The sequence below is a fragment of the Aphis gossypii genome, chromosome 2 (assembly GCF_020184175.1).
Source record: "Aphis gossypii isolate Hap1 chromosome 2, ASM2018417v2, whole genome shotgun sequence".
In the NCBI taxonomy this organism is placed as follows: domain Eukaryota; kingdom Metazoa; phylum Arthropoda; class Insecta; order Hemiptera; family Aphididae; genus Aphis; species Aphis gossypii.
The window spans coordinates 72,713,395-72,734,484 of NC_065531.1; the positions used below are offsets into that span (position 1 = coordinate 72,713,395).

The 21,090-nt window shown below is 30.0% G+C and overlaps 1 protein-coding gene across 1 annotated transcript in view; it reads left to right on the forward strand.

Annotated features, from left to right (window-relative positions):
- The window catches only part of LOC114125896 (dopamine D2-like receptor), a 251,374-nt gene that overhangs the window by 58,620 nt on the left and 171,664 nt on the right, over positions 1–21,090 (forward strand). The gene's annotated exons all lie outside the window — the stretch shown is intronic.

Here is a 21,090-nt window from a genome sequence, read left to right on the forward strand (position 1 = left end):
ATAATTTATATATATTTTATCCTTCAGTACTTGTCTTTACACCAAAGGTTGTTATTACTATATATAACGTCTTATAATATTCAATTTAATATAATGCGAAAACACATTATTTTTCAATTATATATTTACCATAATATGCTACATGTGGATAAATAAAAATTCACTTAAATAAATCATATGGTAATGCGTGTTTCAAGCGAATTATTTTTTTCAATAAAATAGAAGGATAAATATTCATATTATAATATATTTCTTGAATATTTCTTTCAAATGGGTTATGACGATTGGAGCATGTTCATATTCCAAAACACTTTTTTACGAACTGTGAATTAATGATTAATCAAATGTTGACAAATCCTTTTGAGACTATTTGCTACTCACCGTTGACATGGAGCTTTAGAGTGAAGATGGATATTCGATTTAAATTAAAGTAATTTATATTCAACTGAATTGACATTTCACTATCCTAATGCGTCATCGATCGTTAATTTCCAAGGGAAGTTTTTGTTGAGATTATCTTTAAATTCACGTTTTTTTTTTTTTTTTTTTTTTTGAACTAAACAAACAATATTTTAATAATTTATCATTTTTTTCTTGAACTACGGATAGAATTACAACGTCCTAGTTTCATATTAATATAAATGTTCATGTAAATCTTGAATAAATTGTTTTATAAGTTTATTTTAATTTTTGCAGACAGTTGCATTTTTCTTTCGTTTTAATCTATTTCAAAAAAAAAAAAAATATATATATATATATATATATATATATGAATAAATAAATAAGTATTATATTAATATGTACATTTTTAAGTTATAATAAGTATATATTTTTTAATAGTTAAATACATTTTAACTATTGAAAAATATCATTAAAATGTTATACTGTTTTTATTAAAAATAAATCATTTATCGAAGATAAAAAAAATAAATACATAGTATAATTTTATTTATCATTCATCTAAGGAAAAGTAAAATTCGATTAATTTATTGAGTATTGTCTGAATATAATGACAAAACATGTAACTTTTATAATATACACTATATACGTCTATAATAATGTTCATAAAAACATATAATATCTAACATAATAATAAAATAGTATTATATTGTAAATTTGTAACGGTTGTTTTTTATAAGTTAGGTGAAACAAACTTTTTATATGTATCCATAATATTGTAATTCATAATATATAACATAATGCAGTACCTAGTATAATGATTCAAATGAGAAACGTCAATATATGGTGTGTCAAATCAATTCTTATCTTACATATAATAATAAATGAAACACAGAAATTGATATTTTTGTGTTACAAAAAACGTTACCCACCTAGTTTATGATATTTGTGCCAAAATATTTTTTCGGATGATCTATTGTGAAAAACTGTAAAAAATGCGGTTTCGAGAAAATAAAACTAGAAACTCTCATGTCTATATCAGTACTTCAATCTTATAGAGTAAAAGAATTAACTGAACCGAAGGTATACCCGTGTGGGGAAGGTGAAACTCTACAGAATAGATTGGGGGTTTTGTTAGCACTACCTGAGAGATAGCTACCCAATCATGCACATTTCCAATGTTCAATAGAGCGTGTCAAATTGTCCCTCAGGTCGAAAAATGTTTTCCTCTATATTTTCACTGGAAAAAAAAGCACGTGGAAGGGTCACGTACTCACGTATATATGCATAGACGACACACATTTATTTGTAAACTCATATATATATAATATGTATATATGTATATAGCATTATGCCTTAATAATAATAACTATTATAATTGCAAGGTAGGGACAACCTTTTTCCTCTCGAAAATAGTTTGTCACAGCTGCTGTGGAGCTGCATATCATCACACACGACCTATCTATATAATGTCCTCTCCGTAATTTTTATCACGTATTGCTTGCCACAATTGTACTACCATTTCTGTTGTTGCCGTTCAAAGGTTCACTAATTGATTAAACTCATGTTCGTTATACAATGTGTGAGATTTGCCTTAAAGGACAGATAAGCATTTATTGTAACAATTGCAATTGGTATCTTCTAATTGTTGCATTATTTGCTTCCAGATCCAATACCGACGCATTGTATAAGTAAAATAGCGACATCAATGTACGCAATCCATTAAGTTAGTTACATTTCCACTATTTAATACAATACAATTACATATTATATGATATTAGCTTTATACAATTATCAAAATGTAAAATGTCATTTTCTTGTATTAGTATTTAATGCATACATATATTAAACTGTAATAGTATAATGACAAGGGATGATGTATTATTAAAAAGCTTTATTATTATTGAATTGTTAGAGTACCTACCTAGTTATTTTTATACCTAAACAATAATAAATGTCGATGAATTTACAGATATAGAAAGAATTCACGATAAAATAATAAAAGCAATTTAGCAATATTTGGGTTTCATGTTTTATTTAGAAAACAAAATAAATCTGACATATTCAATATAAAGTACTTACTTTTAAAATAAATGTCTTTTATTTAGTAAAAAATAAAACAATAAATATCTAATTGAATATTTAAATGTAGTTTTTTTTTATTTAATAACTTTTATTTCTTCTGTGTACACCTAATGCAATTTAAAGTTTATAAATGAACATTTTTCCTTAACAACATATTATAATGTATTTAAATATTACATTTATATATCTCTTACATAAATTATCTATGTTTTATTTTAATAATATTTTTCTTCTTGCACATGAATTTATCAAATATATCAAATGTTTTTCATTAAAATAAATTAAATATTTCATTAAAAATATTGTTTAGTATAAAAATATTGAATAAATAATATATATGTATCGAAATAAGAGTCGATCAAAATGGCTGTATGTTTATTCTAAAATGCTAACTTGACATAAAATAATATTAAAACTATATTACAGTTAAAAGCCTAATTAAGTTTTAATATATTTATAGACTAAAATGTTTAAATTAACATTATTTCACTGATATGTATATTTCGAAGAGATAAATAATGTCAGTGGAATTGCTCGGAATAATAATAAAAAAAAAATAAATGCATCAGGGAGATGTCATCATGGTGGTGATGAACTATAGCGTGTACACGATGCGCGTTGTTTTGACAGATAATGTTTGTGGCGTTTGTGCCATGCACCTATAGTTGGTGTGACTACATTGATTATTTATCTAAATTGGCAAATTCTGTTTTGTTATATAAAGGTACTTATTAATTACTCTTTATTTTATTCATGTGAATGAATATATAGTTATAATTTACATATCTACCTAATTGGTATAGTTTTTTATGCACCCAATAAAATATGCAATGAACTCGATAAGCTAATTTGCAATGGAATTTAAATGAAAAAAAAAAACAAATGTCATTACAATCAACGCACAAGCTAATTATTTTACAATTATTCATGGTAGTTATAGAAAAGCGACCCTTAACTCTGGTTTAAATAAATTGAAACACAATTCTCTCTCATACTAGCATTATTATAATAAAATACACAAATATAATTATGTGCATTAGGTATGATATTAGATTTTAGGTGTAAGTAAAAATCATTCAAGATTCCCTTACCGAAGTTGAGAATATAACTTTAAAATAAAATATAAATAATTAGCTGCTAACCATAATATATAAGAGTGAAAAAAAAAAAAAACATAAAATGCATTTATGGTTAAGTGTAGCATTAGGATGAAAAACCAAAAAAAAATTTACGCTTTCCCAAATAAATTGCACGATATAATAGTTGTAAGATATGTAGGTTTTAAAAGTTTACACATTCTAAATATATAATTAAAGATTTTACTCTGGGCTCTGGTTAGTATCATTATATTGTATTTAACTCCTAGAAATGCTTTTGATTCGATTACCAGTTTAAATTACCAAATGATAAGTAGCAGATGTCAATTACTTGTAGAGCATATCTCTGAACTAATTATTAGAAATAAAAAAATTATTCAGTAAAAATCTAACCATATTTTTAACTTACAAAATAAATAGTCTTATTAATAAGTAAGCTATAGAAAAATTTTATATGGAGTGATTTTAGTAATAATATATTATATAGTATATTTTGTATTATTAAAAAGATAATGTACATGGCTTAGGATTTGTTAATTCTTTGAATAGCTAAAAATGCCAGTGACTGTTGAAACAAAATGAGGGTTTAATACGTCAATTATTATCGGCGATATTATGCGTAGTAGCATGTGGTTATTGGTTAGTAATATTTTTACTACGGATAGAATTTTATTTCATAGTTTAATCAAAACTAGTACATTATAGACTATAAACATTATATCGTGCATTTTATAATATATTTGTTATGAACTATAAACTGAATTAGATATAAAGAATATTATAACCTAATCACCTATCTCTAATTTGAAATTTTCAAAGGTCGTGACATGTCCCCGTTTTAACGTAAAATATTTAATATTTAACATATTTTTCTCTGTTACTGAATATATATATATATATATATTTAATTTTATTCTACTGTTGTTGCATATTGTATTATTTATTCACATACTGTATCGATAATTTAATGTTTTTTTTTTTTTTTTAAACATGGCACGTGAGACGTTTACCACTGTGTGTTTTGGTGCTGCGATGACGGACCATACTTATACTGAAGTATCTAAATTACTTTGCGTGTGTATATTGTATTATGTAAGTTGTTGGTAAATCCAAACCGACAACTATGCGTGCGTCTACTAAATCTCTACCACTCATACGTTCAAACTCATACTGGCTGCGCACACACACGGATTTCTCGTATGACTGCATTGTTTTCTTGAGACGGTGTGCCATGAATCCATTACAATATTTCGCGACGCCTCTATGTCTCTCTTTCTCTTTCTCTTGCCATCTCTCCTCCAAGTGCACATAAAAGAGATAGCGTGATTGTTCCTCTACGCAAGCAGGTTAATGAATGAGCCGAAAAGATGAGACGACGTACGCCGTGCGATTAGACCTGAAAACGGCTTAAGAAAGGGATGGTAGTGGCGCGATGGAGGTGACGGCGATGATGGAGGCGGTAGTGGTAGATGAGGTGCAGGTATAGTAGGGGTGGTTATATAGCGTGGCGTCGGCCAAGAGAGCCCGTTTATCATTCTACCATAAACATGTTTAATTACGTTTAACCGGCAAAACGTCGTTGATTAATTATATACGGGTAGCGCATGTCGGCCGGATGTCCGCTTTTCGGTTCACTTTTCCTTTCTTCTCTTCTTCTTTCTCTGCCGCTTATTCTCTTCATTCTTATTATTTTCATCTCCTCCTTCTTTTTCCATACTCGTGACCATATGCTTTATCGTACGTATCTCTTATATGCATTAACTCTTCGCATGTATTCCACTGCCACTACGAGATCACAAACCACACGCACACACCATTGTCGTGTATAATAAGTGTATAATAGTATAATATATATATATTATATTTATAATATTGCTAAGTTCTACAATGTGTGACGGGGACAGCTAATTTATTTTTGCTCTTATTGTTCTTCTACTCTGATCACGAAATAAAGCTTTCACGAATGCAACTGATATATATATCTCACATTTTTGACGCACATTATCTCAAGTGTAATAACGTACCACCACGCGTGTGTACTAATCGAAAACAATTGTTCGCTGAAAGATTAGCTTTCCGCTTCTGCTCTAATGGTATACTCATGTATTGTTTACGGCACACATATTTTGTGACATTTTTTTTTTAAATTTTTATATTATCAATATATATGTAATATGTATGTGTATTTTTTTAAAAATAAAATCTTAAATATTTTTATTAGGTAAGATTTTGTTTAAATTTATAATTGCATTGACATAGAGTTTTAGGGAATAATTTAATGTTTAAGTGTGTATGCATATTTAACTTCATAGGCATTTATAAAGCTGTAATAATCAAAATATAAAAATAACGGATTAATGTATTTTTTTTTCAAAAAAATAAATATTTTTTATTTTAATTATAATTGTTTTAAAAAACATATTAATTACTTAAAATGCCTAAAATTTATTCGATTTAATATCAATTTTTACTTATAAACAATTATAATTTCAATATTAAATTATGTATATAATAAATAAATATAGTGTAGTTTTATGATTTTTTTTTTGTTGATATAACTTTACAATGATATTATATAAACATTTTATTATTTTTGTAATTATCATTTGCCGCTATATTTTATATTTGAAATATTTTTAGGTGTTAAAGTTACAATAAATATTATTTTATTAAAAACATGAAATAGAATACTATAATACATATTTGATAGTCAGCTAATCTAATTAAAAAAATGCAAGTGTTACTCATTTTTAAGAGCAGAATAACAAATTGGAAACTATATACATGTAGGTTTCAATATATAATTTCCTTATATAAATGGTAAATCGGAAAGCGAATTTAAGGAAGTATAGTGATTAACCTTGGCGCAGATGACCAAGTTTCAACTAACTTGTCAAAAATTACAATGTGTATACAGTTTGTTGATTTTAATAAGTAAAATGTTTTGCCTATGTTTGAAACTTTGAACCTATACTGAGATTTTAACAGTTTATTTGTTGAATAAAGTTTTGCCAGTTAACATACTTAATGAAACTATACATATATACATATACATATGAGTATGCTTTTTGATAATAATTATGAATTATTGTTTTTCTTAAATACCATAAAATTATGCTTAATTATGTTTTTAAGTATTTGGAAATTATATTCATTTAACTGCTATTAAATGTTTTTTTATTGTGATTATACTCAAGATTATTCTTGCTATGTACAAATCATATAAGTTTGTTGATAATCAATAATATTGTTTTTATTTTTATTCTTTAATGATTTAAAATCAAGGTATTTTCTAATAAACAAATGTATATGAATGAATAAAATCGATACATTTATATAAATGTATTTTTTTTTTACGTTTGCACTTTAAATTAGTATTTTTAGTAATGGTATTAGTAAAGGTTATTTTTAGAATGAATGGTGTTTTGACTTTTGACTAATGATTAAAATAGTAACCACTAAAGATACTTGAGTTAATATATATTAATGAATTTTATTGTAATCAATGATCACAAATAATTAAATAAGCATATATAATAATTTCTATGTAATTTACACAAAAAAAAAAAAAAAACTGAATTTAAAATAAAATTCAACTCTAGGTGTCTTTTAGTATAGTTAGAAATTCAAAACGGTGTCATAATGGTCATGATGGTAAATAATTGAAAACAACATTTCATTTAAAACCGAATGAAGTGCAAAGAACATCATTTTAAACACACTTTAACTTAACAGAAATGTTCGTCCTAAGAGCAGCAGTGGATTTTATCTTTATTTTGTTTTAATAATATTTTTGTTCGACAAAAGATTTGTGTACAATAAATGAATCCTAAAAGTATTGTTATCTAAAGTTTCTTTTTGGTATTTCTTCAAATCTCTTCTTGTCCAGTGCATTCAAGTGTATTATTATTTGGTCGAGTTATATATTTCAGAAAAGTTTTAGACTTTTAAGCTAAATAAATTTGTATCAGCAATTGAACGGAATAAGTTGATATTATTCAAGTTAATGCCTATAAGAAAAAAATAATTGTACAAATTTATAGAAAATATAATATACGACTATTTAACCAGCTTTTTAAAGAAAAAATGAATCCAACGAATAAAAATAAGTTGTATTATTAAAACAAATAATTGTCTTCGATTTTTTTAGTTTTGATTTTAAAATTTATTATTTTTACTAAGCTAGTGTAGTAAAGCAATTGAATGTAACTAGTTGGTTCATTTTATAAAAAATATGAAATCATGAACAAATAGATTAATCCTAATCTTTGACTGAATACTATTATATATGTAGTAACACTGATATTTAAATTTATCATAATTGTATATTATTTGACAAAAACATAATAAATAAATCATTTTAATATTTGTACACATTATATTCGGGCCAAATCTTGTACTGCGACGTTGAGAAATACATATATTAATATATTCAAATGTTTTACTTAAAGTCAAATTAAATAAAATATAAATGTTTGTGATTGAAACAAAAAAAATATGACCCGACTATGAAGAATTTGAATGGTTCCATATCGATAACACAAACATATTTTAACCTTAAAAAAAATAAGTGAACTAATATCTTACTTAACAACTAATACGTTTTAGCTTTTATTCTTTCAACAAGTCTTTCAATATATTTGTAGCTTAATATAGTTTATCAATAAAACACCTACTTAAATTTGACCATACTCTAGTAGTTTTTGTTTACATAAGAACGTTTTCTAAGATTGGACGCACAATGTTGGTTAACGACGATATAGAACAACTTCTATATTATATTAGTTTCTCCATTTTCTTTTATTCCGTTGCGAATATTATATATATATTTCTAGTTAAGTACACAAACTCCGTTGCTGATGGGTTTAACTTCTTTTGACTGGATTTTAAATAATATAAGTATAACTGATCCAACTGAGAACTGAATGAACTAAAGAATTCAAGAAATAATCGGCTTTTATCGAGGAAAACGGCTTTTGGGTACACGGTTTGTGTGTTGATGTAGAAATCGCAGTCACTAACTTACCGGTTAATAAAATTACTTGCGTCACATAATAATTGCTTATAAACGAAAAATGTATGTTAAGAATTAACAATTAAACCTAGTTTTCTTTTACTTTCGTCCATTTTAATGTCCGTTATAAATAAAAAATTAATTTAAATTTACTTAATTATTTGTATAAGGTTAAAAACTATTAATTATAATAATTAATTTCAAATAACTATTTTACAGCATGTAGTATGTATATCTTATAAATAATAATAATAATATGTTAAGAATTATTATTTTCACAGGACTTACCTATATACAATTACGAAAATAAAAAATTATACAAATAACGAAAGATAATATTTATATCTAATGCATTAATAATATGTAAAAATTTAATTTGTTGTATTAAATGATAAATATAAATTAAAATATTGTTAGTATGGATCTTTGAATATTTTATATTCAAATAGTATAGATAAATTATATGTTTTATAGAGGTATTATATCTTAATTATTAATTATTATATAAGTTATTAGATTTAAGTCTATAATCACCTATACTTACACAATAAACACTCTTTTGAAAAGTTTCAAAACTAAAGCTTTAGTTCTAATTTATAATCATTTTTTCTTTTTTAGTAACAAATTTAATATGACAATTAATATTTAGAAAAAGATTTTATTAACCTAAATATATTACATTGTTTAACTTTTTAGGGTTTAAAAAATCTGAATGTTTTTTAAAACACAAATGAGTATATAAGTGGGATGATTAATTTAAAACGGAGTGGTTGTTCTTATTACAGTATTAATGTTATTCTTGCGTATTAAACGCATTATTTTCAAATTAATATTTTTCTCAAGAGAACTAATCTAGATTAAAAGCATACTTTTTGAGATCCAGGGTTAATATAATAATCCGTATTAATCGACATCGCACACTATCTAGATTTTTAATTAGGAACAGTATAATCCGGATGATAGATATCATCGTTATACATATTCTTGACAATATTTTGTACATTTCATTAATATTCCTTGGTCGTCTGTAACTACAGATAATGTATTTGATATAGATGTCAGGGTAGAGGGGAAAGATCTGTGAAGTGTGTACGTGTTTTTTTTTAATACTTAAATCATTATATTGAAACCCCAATTTAAAAAAAATAATTCTTAGAAACAACATTTTTCGCAATAAATTAGTAATTGGCCATTACCGATCGGGCACTATTCTTTAATAAATATCATTGATTCGTTTATTTTATTAAAATTAAAGAACTTCTAGATATGATATCGTGACTAGATTGTACGTCTATGATAACACAATATTAAGAGAATGTTACACTCGTATGCGTTGTCTCTGTTTTACAAACGTACAGTATAGTAAATTTGAAATTCTCTAGAATTAATGGTGTGTTGTTATTTTTTATTTTAAAATAAATTGACCTATTATTAAAAGTAAAGGTAAGGAAATTATCTGTTATTTCTTGTAAGTAAAATATAACAGTTTTCATAACCTGCCTAAATATTAAAATATCATAAACAATTGACAACGTATAACAGATAATGTCCTTGCCTTAAAGTTTTATGATAGGTCAATTTGCTCTAAAATTAAAAACAATAACACAACTTCTGTAACTAACTGAATTGTTTTACTGAAAGAAAATTTACTGTTATATGACAGAAGTAATACATGCCAGTTAGGACTATGTTAACGGCGATCATTTGACCGTTTAAAATTTGATTTCTGTCTTTTCAGCATTGTGTCGATGCATGCAAAATTTTAACAAGAAGTTTTTTGTTCTTTTTTTATCAGTAGGTTCATATTTATAAACTAAAATTCTGAGTGTAAAAAACTGTATATTTGGTTAATAATGTCTTATAAATGATGTGAGAATTTGATTAATAATTTTTTTACAAATTTAGTTTTTACTGAAAACAATCTTGAAAATGTAATTTAAGATTTATTATTAGTTTTCACATAGCAATTGAAAAACATCATAAATAAAATGGAACGATTTTTTTTTTTTTTTTTTTATAAGCATTTGAAACTTAAATTTTAATGAAATTGAAATGTTATTATGAAAAAAAAAAAAAAATTATAAGAACAATGTATCAAATGAAACATTAATTTTAAGATCTTTTAGTTCGTACAACTTGTAAATAGTTTATTATTCTTTAAATGTTATATTAATAAATCTAACCTTTGAATGATGTCTAACTACTTCATGGAAATGTAAAAAAATATATTTAGCAAGCTGGATATCCATATCAGCTAGTCTCAAGTAGTTTGATACTATAGTTTTTTATTTTTAAGTCTTGGTCCGTGATTTAAACAGCTGATTATAATTATGTCGAAAAATTGTTATAATGTAGTAAGACGTATTGATATGAATACACTTTGAATACAATTTTATAATGCCAATTAATAGTATTGATACTTCGAGTATAATAATATTTTGTAATATATAATCATAAAAAGACGCGATATTTTCTACAAAATGAGTTTACTGTACCATATTACTAATAGTAATACTACTTTAAATAAATAATAAAATATTCTTAGAAATTGTGGTTTATCACTGTTTCCATTCAGAATCGTTTTTTCATGAGGAATGGTGTATCGTTAAATTCAAATTCAACACATTTACATTTATTACAGCAACCTACTCAATGACGAGGTACATTCAAATCATACATTACAGCAGTTTGACTTTACAGGTTTTCATTTTTCTTATTTTTTTATACAGTTGAATTGCATTTTATTTCTTGTTATAGTTGCTTTATTAATTGTAAAGTATAAATATACTTCCAACAATAAATTATATTTAAAACTAAAAAATTAAGTGTGTTATCCAAATTTTAATATAAAATTTCCGATGAATTGACTTACAAAATTGCAAAAAAGTTACGAAATATGTTACGATATTGGAGAAGTGTAATAATTGTCGGGGACATGGGTATACGAATAAAAGTTAAAATTAAATTTTTTTTATGTGTGAACTCAAGTTACTTTAAGTTCTACGAGCGTGAACTATTTTGTTGATAAGAGTTTCCACGAAGTTGGTGACGACGGGACTACCTGCAATGTATTTTTATCGGCCGGTCAGTCGCGCGATGCGCCGTGTTGCCGAGGCCATTCATTTACCCAAATCCGAATTCAAACCTAAACGCTGAGACATCAATTGAATTTGTATTTCACGCGTATCATCCGTGAAAACGGTCCGTTATATACACATATATAAATGTAGCCAACTAATATCGTTGAATTTACGGCCAATAAATTCACGTCAATCGGACACCGTTTCGGATATAGGTGTATCGTGTGTACCGTAAACTTTACATATATGTATATATGTATATATACGAAGACGCGTACACATACACACATACTCACATTACACGAGAGCAAACACTTCGGAGTTCGGCGAAAGGGTGTGGGCGGTATGGATGAGGGTTGAAAGGAGAGATTTCACACACACAGTCGTGTTAAAAGTGCATCGTCCCTACGTGTGTGTCCGCGTAACTCCGCCGAGCCAGTCGGTAATTTATCGTCCGTTAATTATTGTGCACTTCTCGGGCGCCAAAAGAATTAATATAGAGTATATGTGACGGGCAGAGAGGACATCACAGAGATTTGTAGCGCCGCTTTACCGCGCTTAAATACGTATCCATCGACAAGTCTATATAAAAATAATATACACGTGCACCCCCCCCCCCATATACACACCTTTATTTATAGGATACAGAATATACGTATCGCGTGTGATGTAAACGTAACGTCGGCGGCTGATTTGTTTTTCGGCGTATATCGCCGCAATCGGTACGCCGCTCTCAGAGTCGGTCACCCGGTCAGTGGTCGGGGCTCACTCGGGTGTAAAATAAAATACCTGTCCTCCTTCGTCCCGGCGGGACGTCGCGTATAATGTGGTGCGCACCGGGAACCCAGTGTGTGCGTGTGCATAAAATACACATGGAACTGTCAAAAATATTTTAACAAGACCTCCGTCAGCCCGTTCACCACCGGTGTGTATACCCACTACAATATACTCCCGATCGTATATCCTTTTTAACACCCTTTCTAATTCTAGACAATATATATATATATATTTCGATCTGTCGATCAACGACCATTAACGTAATAACAGGTATCTGTAATTTTTCCAACTAATAGTTCCCGAACGGCAACGTTTATATTAAAATTGTTGTGAATTAAATATACGTATATCATGTTTTATCAATTGAATACAATATTTAAGTAAATATGACAAATATAATGTTATAAATAATCGTTTTGTTTTTTTCCAGGTAAGTGAAACTGTTGATCATCAAAATTAAATATACATAATTATGAAAAACTGGTCAGTATGTTTATTATTAATTACTACTTGTTGTAGGGTTATGGTTCAGCCTAAAATCTTAGATGATTAATTATTATAAATCAATTTTTTTTTATTTTATAATTGAACATAAAACACATAATTCTATTTCGAATATTTGTTTAATGCATCACCTAAATAATAATATGTTACCGAAATAAAAAATAAGCAAATTAAAGTAAAATATGAATTAGTTTTTAGAGGTTATTGCAGGTATGCCTAAATTAACAGCATTCTACTAACAGTAAATTGTTCCGTGGTTAAACCGAACCATAGATTATTGTTTAGGTAAACTATTTATTTTGTGAAAAATAAGAACCTAAAACTGAAATGGAAAAATGTATTTTCATTCATTTTATTAATGTACTAACACACAAACTATAATTCTGTATGATATTATTATTGTGATATTTTTATTTATGATAAATAACACAGTTATATTATTACTTTACTGTATTTTACTAAAAATGTTTTATATTGTCCAATTTGTCTGAATACAAGTGTAGATAGAAATTGTTTTTAATTAATACGATCGGTTTTATCAATGAACATTGAATAATTGTTATATTTCTATTGTGTTCATAACATCACACCTGTCAACAGGCACCATTAGTCGTAATTATTGTTGTTGGATATCAATGTTTAATTAATAAATTTTATCGCTGTGTCATTTTTATGTTGGCATATTATTGAATTCAATAAAACAAAAATAATAATATATATATTTTTTTATTAAACTAAAAAACATCAATAACAAATGTTATTCGTTTTTGATTTTAAATCATAGTACCTACATAATTAAGAGTTAATTAAGTATATAAAGTTAACAACTATAATAATATAATAATCATAAGCTCATAGTAAAATTAAATAAATATAATTAAATAATATTATCATACAGTTGCTTTTGCTGAATTGTATTATGTAAGTTAGTTTTTTTAGGTGTGTAGCATTTATTGTGCTGCTTTATTTACTATTTCATTACCTTCTATAGTTTTATAGTACGAAGTATGAACTAAGTGTGCTTAGTGAGTCGGTGAATATTGTGTTGTTTGTAAAAGTATTCTCGTGTTTTTAATAAAGCCTATTGTATTGAAAATAGTTATTACATCGACTGAATATATTGAATGTATGGAGTAACTACCCATTTGTTAGTCAAGGAATCATTTGAGTCGATTGTTGATAATTTTTTCTAATACTTTTGTCAGTGTATTTAAAAGGGTGATAGGTTTGAACCTTTTTGTCATGGGATTATTTTTTTCTGGTTTTGGTAAAGGTATTATGATATTTTATATTGTTTTTGTAAATTTTTAGCAAATATACCTTGGATTTGAGCCCTTAGTTTTGTAGTAAACTATATGGTTAGGTACTTAATCAGGACCCGGAAATTGGTTGTTGCTTTAAATTTAGAGAGTAATTTTGAGAGTGTGTTTAATTTAATTTACTTTAATTGTGAGGTTTTTACTAATTATTAAACAAAAATGTAACGGATCTCTATTACCTAGATTAAATTTTATTTTATTTGGTATTATGGTTTTCGAGATAAATTGTTGTCCATTTAAAATAAAGCTAGAGTTATTTTGGAAAAAAAGGGCTAGTGTATAGATAATTTTTTCTAAATCAGTAATTGTGCCGTATTAATTTTTGATGCAGATATCGTTGTCTCTGTTTAAGGCCTTTAGGTAGTTTAATTTATTCCATATTTCTGATGAATTTTATTGAAAGTTAATAGTGATTGTAAAATCATTCCAAAAAGTTTTTTTTCTATGTTTAATGAGATATTTAGATTTAGCTCTCAAATGTTTTACTATAATGACATTTTCTTGTGAATCATTAAAAAAAAAATATTTTTAGAGCATTGTTTTTATCTTGGATGACTTTTTTGATTTATTCATTTCACCATTTGACTCTCGATTTTTTAACTTGTAGTGCTACCAATTGTTTTATGTGTTTCCAATCGTGTATTAGTATTGTAAATTTGAGTGCTACTTCTTCAGTGTTTGATAAATTTATACAATCTAATGTAATGGTTTCCTCTTCTAAGAAATCTGGAGAATATATTCTAGAATGAGTTTTTAAGATTTCATGTTTAGAATTTGGTTATTTTTTGGTTCATTTGTCTGTTTTTAATTTTTATATTTATTAATTTATGATCACTGTTGCTTATTTAATCTAATACTTCTCATTTAGTTAAGAGTATACTTAAAGGAAAGATCTATGTTTAAGAAATTATCATTGGCTAAATCTATATGGGTAAGTGTTGTATTGCTTAACAAAATTAGATTTTCATCTGTAATTATTTTTTCGATTAATTGACCTCTATGGTCTGTTGTATTTTAGCTCTATAGTACGATATGTGCATAAAAATTTTCAAAACTGATTTAGGGTATTGTTAGTTTTTTAATGATATTTTGTAGGTCAAATACATTGATGTTTGATTAGTTTAGATAATAAATGATGCATATAGTCAATTTTTCTTTGAATTCTGTTGTTATTTATATGGTATCAAGATTCGTTTTTATTGATGTTTTTGAATAGGAATATTAGATTTTACATGTATAGTTGTTGTCAAACTAACTATGCTTGCTGTTTTTATATTTCTGCTGAAACTCAAGTATTTTCTGAAGCGGGCTGTGTACAGTAATAGTTTATTAATTAGGTTAATGGTTTTAATTGTTGTATCAAATATAGAATATTTTTGTAAGATATATATATATATATGAATCAGAATGATCAGATTCTTTGAATAGTTTTGTATGGCATGTAAATATAATATAAGTATTAGATACTAAATTTTTCAGATTGTATAAATTCAAAAAAATACATTAAAGATTTCATAAAATAATATTGTATTATTTTTTTATTATATGTTTAGTAAAAACAGAAATATAAGTATAGTAAATAGTCAATTTTATATAATATGCTTAAAAAATATTTTAAATATAATTATTAAATATATTCATTTTACAAAATAAATAATCAAACTACCTTACCAAGAAAATACAAACCAAGAGTATATAATAAAATAATACATTTTATCAGTACGTGTGTCACAGCCGACCGATACACACGTGTGTTACCGTCAGTCGCTTATCGCATTTTTAGCTTCCGATAGCAACTACGAGAACTTCACCGCAATTAAGAAGGTATGCTCTTTAATTACGGCCCCCCTTAACCAATTAGGCATAGCACTCACGAGTCCATCCGACATGTCGGACGACCCTGATATCAACACACCTCTTTCCAAACCAAAATCATCACAGCCAGACACGCAAAAAACCTTCGCCGAAACAACCGCAAATGTCTCCTTCCCGAAAAAAGACCAAGCTATAATTTTCAACACAATCCAAGATGTACCACAGATAGAATACATCAAAGCTTTCAGCTCACTTACGCCACCAAACAATATAAAATTCGCATCTCGAGTGTCGAACAATAGGTTCTGTATATACTTCGCAAACAAAAACATCGTCGAGCAAATCATAGCAAAACAACATTACATAACAATAAACAACACCGAAATACCGTATCGCCGCCTTATCAACCCAGCCAAGCGCATAATACTATCCAATGTCCAACCGATAATCCCACACGACATAATCGCTAAAGCAATTAACAATCTTTCAATTAAAATGCTATCACCGATTACGTTCATGAAGGCCGGTTTTACTAACGACGAGTTCGGTCACATAGGCAGCTTCAGACGCCAACTATATATACACCCTGAGCACAGTGATAAAATTCCGAGCTCGATTCTATTACAATTGATCAAACGGAATATCGTATATTTTTATCGGATGACACTGTGACATGCTTTTCGTGCAAACAAACGGGCCACACTTCAAACCACTGTAAAAATACACCAGAATATAATGCCGCACCAACTCTCGGCAACAATCCTAAAAATATCATGGACACCAACGATCAGACAACCCAAAACACAGATAGCTCCCCCACCTCCATGGATATACCACACAATGATGAAAACCTCAAGGAAACAACAACCAACCCACCAGTCACACAGGAACCACCCGCCCAGGAAAAAAGATCCGCACCATCAACATCTAGCTCCAGCTGCCAGGATACCACGTCTATCGCAAAACCCCAACCGATTCAACACCTCCCCAAACAGAAATCGTAAAGACACGGACCACCAACGGTACACTCGAAACCAAATTAAAAGAATCAGCCAAAAACCCACAACCCCCTCATAAAAAACCAAAACGCATAAACTCGATCGAGCAGATAATAATGAAACTAGATGAAGCGTTACTCCCTGCAAAAAAGACTTTTGAAAATATCCCAAACCTGAAAATCAACTACAATCAATTTAAATACATTATTGAAAACACACTTTCCGAGCCAAACCCCTCCCACATCGTAGAGAAATTCAACATCACAACCATGGAAATGATTGTAATTATCGACACGGTTCGCCCGAAAATTAATAACCTTAGCATCAAGAACAGACTCACGAGACTTGTTAATTCACTTCTCTCGTCTCTTTCAGCTGACCCCACCGACACTCCCATATCACAACAACAATAATCCACAAATAGCCAACCACCACTTTTATAATATAGTATCTACAATGAAGAACCTAAACATACTACAGTGGAATATAAATAGTTTTAACAAAAAACGTCACGATATACAATTAATTATACAAAAATATTCACCCATGTGCATTGGCCTCCAAGAAACAAACCTAAAAAACGACAAAATACCTAGCATTAAGAACTACAAAATCTTTTATGCTAACCGCCCAGACTGTACTCGGGCCAGCGGAGGCGTCGCCTCCCTAATACACTCCGACTACCCCAGCGTACAGATCCCAATCCAGTCAGACCTTGAAGTTATCGCGGTCCAGGTAACACTGGAATTCAAAATCACAATATGTAACATATACATTCCAAACCAAACACCCTTCAAAACATCCGACCTAGACAACATCATCACTCAACTACCCAAACCCTTCATTCTATTCGGGGACTTCAATAGCCATAGTGTCCTTTGGGGATCTGAAAAAACGGACACCCGAGGCAAATCAATCGAAAAAATTCTAGATAGTGACTCAATAGCACTCCTCAACAATGGCCAACCAACTAGGCTCAACCCTTCAAATGGCACTTTCTCTGCAATTGACCTGTCTATCTCAAGTTCATCGCTAGCCCAAAGAATTTCTTGGTCAGTTTTACAGGAGATATACGACAGCGACCACCTACCGATCCTTATGACTCTGCTCTCCACCAAGACTATATCTACATCCTCCACCCCCAGATGGTTGTTAAAAAACCCAGATTGGGGATTCTTTTCCAACCTAGTTGACACTTTCATGCTGGAGAACCCACAGTCGGATTCCACCTCAATTGACGATGATATCACGTTTATCTCCGACTCCATTACCAGGGCCGCAGAAATTTCAATAGGTAAATCCACAAACCCGCGTAAGAAGAACCAAGTACCCTGGTGGAGCGATGAAATAAGGGACTCAATTAAAAAAAAGAACTTAGCACTTAAAACATTCCAAATCTCAAAAAGCTCCTCTGACTATATAAAACTGAAACAGCTCAGAGCTAAAACCCGTTACCTTGTTAAAAGCGGCAAGGCCAAATCTTGGAAACTGTTCTCCTCCGGTCTGGGGCCCCAGGCGGACCCATCCACAATTTGGCGCAGAGTAAGGGCAATCCACGGTCACCCCAAGAATCATCGCATACAGATCATGAAAGACACAGAATTATGTACTGATCCCGACGAAATACCCAACCTCTTTGGTGAACTCTTCTATCTAAATAGTTCGGACGAAAACTACAATGCAACGTTCCTTAATAACAACATCCACATGAGAAACCAACACTATACATCCTGCATTAACCCCAATCTAGACGAGCAGATAAAACTCAACTCCCCAATCCAACTATCCGAAATGGTCAGAGCTACATCAAAATGCACTAGTCTCGCTCCAGGACCAGATGGGATACCGTATTGCTTCATCCATAACCTACCCATTTCCGCCCTGGATTCAATTATCATGGTATTCAATAAAATATGGTCATCCGGAGCAATACCAAAAAAATGGAAACACTCTATAGTCATCCCGATACCCAAACCAAACAAAAACAAATTCGAAACCAAATCATATAGACCAATATCACTCCTCAATACCATGGTTAAAGTATTGGAAAAAATCATCGACTCCAGACTTAGATGGTTTCTGGAAAAAAACAATCTGCTAGATCCTCGCCAGAATGGCTTTCGTAGACATAGAAGTACAAGCAACACACTACATGATATACAAGCGGAAATCCATTCCACTCTCGAAACGAAACAAGTGATGGGCCTCATAGCCCTCGACATATCCAAAGCTTACGATACTGCATGGCGTCCTCGCATATTAAAAATCCTGTCAAATATCATATCTATCGACAAATTATTCAATTTCATAAAGAACTTCCTGACCGACAGAACCTTTCAAGTTAGGTGCAACGGTAAATCGTCCAAATTATACACACAACACAACGGCGTACCCCAAGGTTCCACTCTATCGGTATCTTTATTTCTTCTAGCAATCAACGATATACCACAAGCTATAGCACCCCCCGTAAAATGTACACTGTTCGCTGATGACTTCAACCTTTTCTGTAGAAGCATCAGTCCCAAGACAACTATAACACACTTGCAGGACACGCTAACGGCACTACAGGACTGGTCACTTGTATCTGGTTTCTCCTTTTCGGTTGAAAAATCCCAGTGCACTTTTTTCACCAATAAAAGAAACATTGGTACCACCACTATAACAATGAACAACATACCCATCCCCATCAAAAAGTCCATAAAAATATTAGGTATACTGTTCGACTCAAAAAACACATGGATACCTCATCTCAAGGCTATCCGAAAGGAGTCGCTCATAAGAATCAACACGCTAAAATGCTTCGCTCACAAGTCATGGGGTAGCCACTCTTCCAGCCTACTACAAATATATAAGGCACTCATCCTATCCAAGCTCGAATACAATTCTTTTCTGTTCATAAAAGCTAAGACATCTGCACTCAAAATGTTAGACACCGTTCACAACACGGGCTTAAGACTAGTCACAGGAGCTTTTCGCTCCAGCCCAATTCCTAGCGTCCTCAACATAGCCGGAGTCGCACCACTCGACATCAGGAGGGTACAAAGCACCATGTTGCTTGCAGTTAGACGCACCCAAAACAATCTCAGAGTATCGAAACAAATCACGGACTTCCTAGATGATACCCATTTCCCGCACTCAGATGTTATTAAAAATGAAATCCCTCTGACGGCCCCTTGGCTATTCAACAACTATGTAAACAGCGAACTTAGCGAACTAGTTAAGAATGACACCCCACCCATAGTCTTTAACCAACACCTACAATCAATCACCTCCGATCTCTGTGACCACACTGAAATATTCACCGACGGCTCCAGAACTGATAACGGCGTTGGAGACGCAGTAGTAGTTAAAGACCACGTATCAATGCTAAGACTCCCCAATTTCTGCTCAATATACTCAGCGGAAGCAACGGCAATTTCTTACGCCCTAGACCTCATCAAAACAAGACGCATACTCAAAGCAGCTATCCTAAGCGACTCGCTAAGTTCTTTAAGGAGCATCCAAAACCCCTTCACTCCGAATGAAATCGCCAGAAAAATTCAGAACCAACTGCATAACCTCACAAATTCCGGATACTCCATAATCTTGATATGGATACCCAGCCACAGTCAAATCACGGGAAACGAGAGAGCCGATGAAAATGCTCGCCAAGCAATAACATCCCCGGACGCTATAAAACTTAATGTCTTTACTCTACACGACGCTAAATCTCTAGCTAAAACAATCACAAGCAACATATGGCTTCGGGCTTGGAGACTAGGTTCTACAAAACTAAACGAGATCAAACACACCACCCTAACATGGCCCTCTCCTTCGAACACATCCAGGAAAATAGAAACGGCAATCAACAGATTGCGAATAGGGCACTCATCGTTAACCCACCAACATCTGATGAAGAAGGAAGACCCCCCTATTTGTACAAGCTGCGGCACACAGCTCACAATCAAGCATATTATATCTGAATGCCGCCAATTTGAGAGAGAAAAACGGGAAGCAGGAATT